The following is a 6,000-nucleotide window of genomic DNA, read 5'->3' on the forward strand; positions in this document are numbered from 1 at the left end:
TTCTTACTTCTTGTACATGAGCTCAGTTGGGAGTATGATGCAGAATAGTCGCTCTATATCGTCTTCGAGATGTCAGAGCGAGGAGCCTTAGAGTGCGAACTCTCTTTTACAGAGGGTGACTACAAATGCCCTATAACCAGAGATCGACCATACAGGCTACCACGCGACATAACTTGCCAAATGGGGATACCCATCCCTGCTCCTATGCGTAGCGATGAACGACGTGTGTAAGGTGAACTACTCAGGAAGCGGGAGAGGAGGAGAACCATAGGCCGCCACAAGCGCATGCGTGCAGGAATGCAATGTGAATTCCTGGGAGGAGAATTCTGTCGTCTGCAAAGCATCTTACAGCTACAGTTGCTTGGGCTATTCCAGATGTGGCCACTGGTCTAACGCTAACCAAGCAACGCCAGTAATCAGTTCAAGGGCTTCTGTAGCATTAAGAAGCGCCGGGTAAGAAGGGGATTGTATTTTTGCACACTTCAGGATGACGCAAAGGGACCGTATGACAAAACATCCTCAGCTTGCACTCTAGCACAGTAGCGCCTACATGAGCTGAGGGCTTGATAGGTACTCTCTAGAGACTATTCCTATGCTGGAATGAGAGTCAGTATATATGTTCTTAGGCAGCAAGATCTTTGAGGATATTTAGGGGATGTACCTATGCAGCCTTTGAGAGTGTGAGCTGGCGGAAAGCTACATCACAAAATGCCTTTAAGTTTAAGAGGAGCAAGCTCACGCTTTGCAGGCCTAGGAGGGTATCGTATTGATCAGTATTATATGTCTCTTGGGTACAGCAGTATTCACAAACAGGCTCGAAGACGATCACATTCAAAAAGAGTTGCACTAATGAGTACAGTATCTCAATGCTGCACGAATGCGCTATAGTCCATTGAGCAGTATTCTCTGGACGCCTGCCTGACAATTAGCGAAGAGCATCGGGTGCTTACGTGAGGCGTCTTTCCTAATCTCCTTTCCCGGGTCTGTTCACCATAAACTAGAGTCGTATGGAATGCAGTCCACTTTACATCGACACTAGGAGCCACAACTGGTCGATAATCCAGAACCACGACACATTAGAGCGAGACGTAGTTCCCAAGCTACATTCGCATCCTAACTACTAGAATCAACGACGCGAAGAATTTCAGGAACCTATTTCAAGAATTAGCCTTTGTAAATCCCTGTACGTAGGACATTATCTTAAGCGACCATCCAAGCCGCACAGAGTACATTAAGGAATGTTGATGTGATTCTTGGGAATAGCAGGCAGGTCTTGCAGGCATGTCGAGATACTTTCCGCCGAGTGCTCAGTGAAGTGCTCTTTACACATTGCTAACCGTTCTGGCCACAGTAGAACAACCTACCAGATATGGGTTGGAAATACATATATATACTGGTATAGAAGATACACGATTCTGTCAAGCTAGTCTCGAAGTTCTTGAGCTAATGCGTAAATATCGTTGCCACCATCTCTTTGCATCACCCAATCCACTTCTATGACATTCATAAGTGATGAAGAACAATGAGAGTACGATTCAATTACACGCTGCATGTTCGCCTATCTGGCTTATAGATCACTTTAGTACAGCGATGAAACTCTGCAGACAACGTTTATTCCATCAGAGGACCTATATGCTGTACCTCTGAACAATAAGTAACGGCCCTTTCCTGTTGGGTTCTGTTGATGTCAAACCGCTGTGGTAAGACAAACAGGGAGTATAATCATTACTACACATATAGCGTCGACGGAGAATCTAAATTCCAAATGAGCAGAGCACCTTTGAGCGAGTATAAGTCGAATAGAAGTGCATGACAAATAAATCAGGCTACCAGCCTACAGCCTTTTTCATAGTACTTGTTATTTCACCTCCTTACACTTAAATAATGAGAGTAATTTAGTGTTGGTGCCAGTTAAATTTCCTAATCTGGTTGACACTGCAGAATACTCTCAACGCCTAATAGAACAATACTTAGTTGAGACGCTGGGCGTATGGAGAGTTGTCAGCAGCTGCTGAAGATTCATGTGCGAGTGGCCGGGAGAGTAGACTATAACTGTTTCAATCGGAGGCGATCTCACACTTAAGCATTGAAGTTAAATGCACTTCTTGCCTCTAGTACAACCGAGGAAATGAGCCGATAGACTGTCACCTGGGCAGCGAGCACGCAACCGACTCTGATGCTGGTACATATCATTCTCGCACTATAACGGAGCAGACAAGTTCGATTGCAGGTGTTTAGGTGATTTAAATACAAATGTGCAATAGTTGGAATGAGTCAATAGCTCTCAGCACAGCCACGACTTTTTCAACTACTCACGGCAAAGCTCCCAGGAGAACACCGTCACATCAAGTTGCCACAATGCATGCCACACAGACTAGGTTCACCTCTCATGTGGCTAAATCGCGGGTGATGTAGTCTACAATAAAAAGGGAATACGCTAATGGCAATAGGAATTTAACATCAAGTCTCATACATGGCAAATGCAAACACCAATTCCTTACTCCTACTTCCTTTGGCTCATGTTATAGATCTCAATTACTTATCCAGCAGTAGCAAGATGAAACATGGGTATAAGTTATGAGCCACTCTCTTGTCCCTTCTATTAATTCAATTAGGCAATATGTTACAAGGGTGATTAAATTATTTATTTATATATCTAGTTGGGTCTCACTATATACATATACTTTGCTTCTGTTAGATCTTAAGCTCACTGTCCATTTACTGGGGTTTGGTAGGGTGTCTTTTTTTTTTGTTTTTCCCTGGTCATATTTTTTTTTTTTTCTTATTCCTCTCTATTTTTTATTTTGAGTTTGGTTGTGTCCATCTTTTTTATTTTCCTCTTTTTTTCCATCTCACATATTTTCTCCGGTAGTTCAGGGACTACCCTGCAAGCCAGGAAGCTCGTGTACACCTATCTCCCGGCTGCTACTCAAACAAACTCTTCTACCTGTACCCCTTTCCCATGCCTGTCTGCGCCCGACAGGGTCCTGTGTCCTCTACCTGCGCCCGAATGCCAGGGACTAATGCACATCCATCTCCCTCCACTCTGATCCACCACTAACTCTTTTCTGTTGGGAAAGAGCAATTTAAGGGTATCCAACATTCAAAACTCTATTGGCAGAGCGGAGAATAGTATTGTAGGACAGAATGTAATGAAAAAATACCGATCAACGAGTTCTTTGATCAGACAGACCTGGTTGAAGCTGCGGTTCTGCAACTCAGTCACCAGGGGCTCTGTGTGTCACCCATATTCCCGACCCTTGGCCGTTTTCCAATTGCACCTAATCAAAGTCAGAATTTCTGCCCACATCCCGGCGCATAAACATTCCCCTGAATAATGTTGCATTTAACAGATGTGGCAGTCAAAAATTATTACACTATACCAACCAGATATAAGAATCCACAAAGTGAGTTGTAGGGCTTGATTTGCCCTTCGTCAATGAAGACAGCGGAATCTTATTTAACAAATGACCTAGTGTCAGGCACATAAACTAAGGATCTAAGTTCACGTGCCTGCCATTGTACTACACGGCCTGACCAGCACAGGTACATCTTGTGAGGCGTAAGTATCATCTGCTTGTCTAACATGCGGATAAGCGCACTCCAAGTTCAGTTCATACCCTGAATCTGAGAAGCATGTAGATCATGTGATAATGTGATCTAGCACAAACCCGCTCAACACACAGACAAGCATGTTGCGACCCAACTTGGCAAATTGGGGCTCGATCTAGTACACGCAAAAAGAAAGAAACGAAAAAGCCCATGGTTTAATTTGAACAACAGCAAATTCACCTATGGTTTGAAGAATAACCCTAAATCACTGTGGGTTTGAAAGAAATACAATTAGGCCTCTCCCCTCAAGGGGTATAAATCATTGCCTGAAAGTCTGAAAATATACATCAAATTTTACTAAAAAAAAAAACTGGCCAATTTCCAAACCACTCACATCCATCCAGGTGGAGAAGACCAGCTTGGTAAAATTCCAAAAGGTAATAGACATTTTACAAATAAATCGTCAGAACCAGCAGCTTGCAAGTCCCACTGATTTATGAAAAGATGGGCAAATGTTCAAGAGAAAAAAATGGATAGACCTGAATGTTTTAATAATTTCTCCCCTTGCCCTTTCTTACACAATGTGCAGTTTCTGCACAAAGAGGTGAACCAAAGAGCTGCAACACTTCCTCTGAGCACGGGCTGTGCTGCTAGAAACTAGATGGGCATATTCCTTATGAAACTCCTGTTTGCACTACCCTTTCCTTATTGTCCGGCGAGCTAAGGAAAGCATGGTATGACTGCAGTGACATCGGCTAGCTGATGCGATCTGCAGGGCATTTATCATGTGAAACTCCATCAGTGTCATTAATCACACGCACAACCACTCTCGAACTGCACACATTAGACATCCTCCTCACGCACGGGCCAACCTAATTTTACCATCCAACACTAGTGCAGGAGATAAACAAGTGAAATTAAAAGCCACACAAACAATACCAATTTGGTAACAGCCAAAACAGCCTACATCATAATTTTCCATGCAAGCAGTAACCGAGTCAACAGACCCAACACGAAAGCAGTTACCTTATTTTGGTTCAGAGCTACATCGGTCAACAGTGACTATTTTGCTTAACAGCAACCCAGACTACAGTATTAATAAACTTCCAGTTAATAGGCACATTTTTCTAGGGAACAAATCCCATCGCCTTAATATTAATATAATGGAATCTCCAAGCATATTGCAGACCGTATGACCACTTAACAACATTCTTTTGGGAAAAGGCTGCCACTGATGGCAGGTTGCAAGGAGCTGACAGCCCAGGTGAGGAAGGCGGGACAAGCAACCCTTCCCTGCTGAGCCTACCCACAAACTGCCTGCATGAGGGACTGCACAAAGAAGTAACTGCTTTGCTGCACTAGGAGGGTGAGGCTGCAAGGCAGGGCAGTAGTAGGGAGGGAAGCAACCCCAATTGCTGGAGCTGTATGGTAACCCACCACGGTATCTCCCAAGCACCTCACAGGGTATGCAAAACCCAGAAGACCAAGCCACCCTCAGCAGAAGAGGCAACACACTCTGCCCACAAAGAAAGCCCCCAGTATCTAAGGCTGCATTTCCCCTGGCCGACAGGCAGGTTGTAGGGCTCGTGCAAAACCAGAGAAATCATCCAGCCACTTCTTACTGGAAGGCCTGCAAACCTGCCTTCTGCTTATTAGCAATAGCTGGACAATCACTGGCCAGCAAAACATGCCAAAGGTCTGCTAATAGGCAGAGAATCTACTGTATTTACAATTGCTCATTTTGAAATAAATATCTACTGATCAGTGGGAAAGCAAAAACCATACAGGACTCTAGTTTTTTTTAAGCTATTAGCTACATGGCACTTGACTACAGCGGCTGAGCAGATTTCTCCCTCTAGGGTGTGAAAATACCTCATAACCACGCCTTTGATACCACCCCCCCCAGGATCCACCGCCCGAATCCGTGCAGAAAGTTACAGCTGCTTAAAGCACCAGCATAGACAGTGACCAACGAGCTCGGACAATACCCTAGGAGCTGGAGACCTGCACTGCAGCGCATAGGAGAGCGCTCCTCCCCAGCGCTCGTCCCACAACCACAACTCCCACTCCAAGCCTTTGGAGTTTTCGAGTGTAGCCATGCTTGTAGAATCTCTATGTAAATGTACTCACACCCCTTGAAGAGTGCTTACGCTCCTCGCAAGTCACAGTCCGTGGAAACCAATGAACACATTCTTCACTTCATACAAGTGCTCTTTAAAAAAAGGAAAAAGTGATGGCACCGCATTACCATATCACAAGCAATGCCCCTTGACCCAAGATTTTTAGAAAAAAGCCACAAGGCACCGAAAACATTATAGAGCCTAACATTAAGAGTGATTACTGATGTGAACCAGAGAACTCCAACATTCCGTTTGAGAAGTTACAGTTAATGTCTCATAGATATATTACAGAATCCCGTGAAGGATTTTGAAATATAGAGCCTAGAGG

The 6,000-nt window shown here is 44.3% G+C and overlaps 1 protein-coding gene across 2 annotated transcripts in view; it reads left to right on the forward strand.

Annotated features, from left to right (window-relative positions):
* Positions 1-6,000, forward strand: part of PRPS1 (phosphoribosyl pyrophosphate synthetase 1) — a 33,724-nt gene that overhangs the window by 18,858 nt on the left and 8,866 nt on the right. The window lies entirely within an intron of this gene.

The sequence above is a fragment of the Chelonoidis abingdonii genome, chromosome 8, assembly GCF_003597395.2.
Source record: "Chelonoidis abingdonii isolate Lonesome George chromosome 8, CheloAbing_2.0, whole genome shotgun sequence".
NCBI classification, from domain to species: domain Eukaryota; kingdom Metazoa; phylum Chordata; order Testudines; family Testudinidae; genus Chelonoidis; species Chelonoidis abingdonii.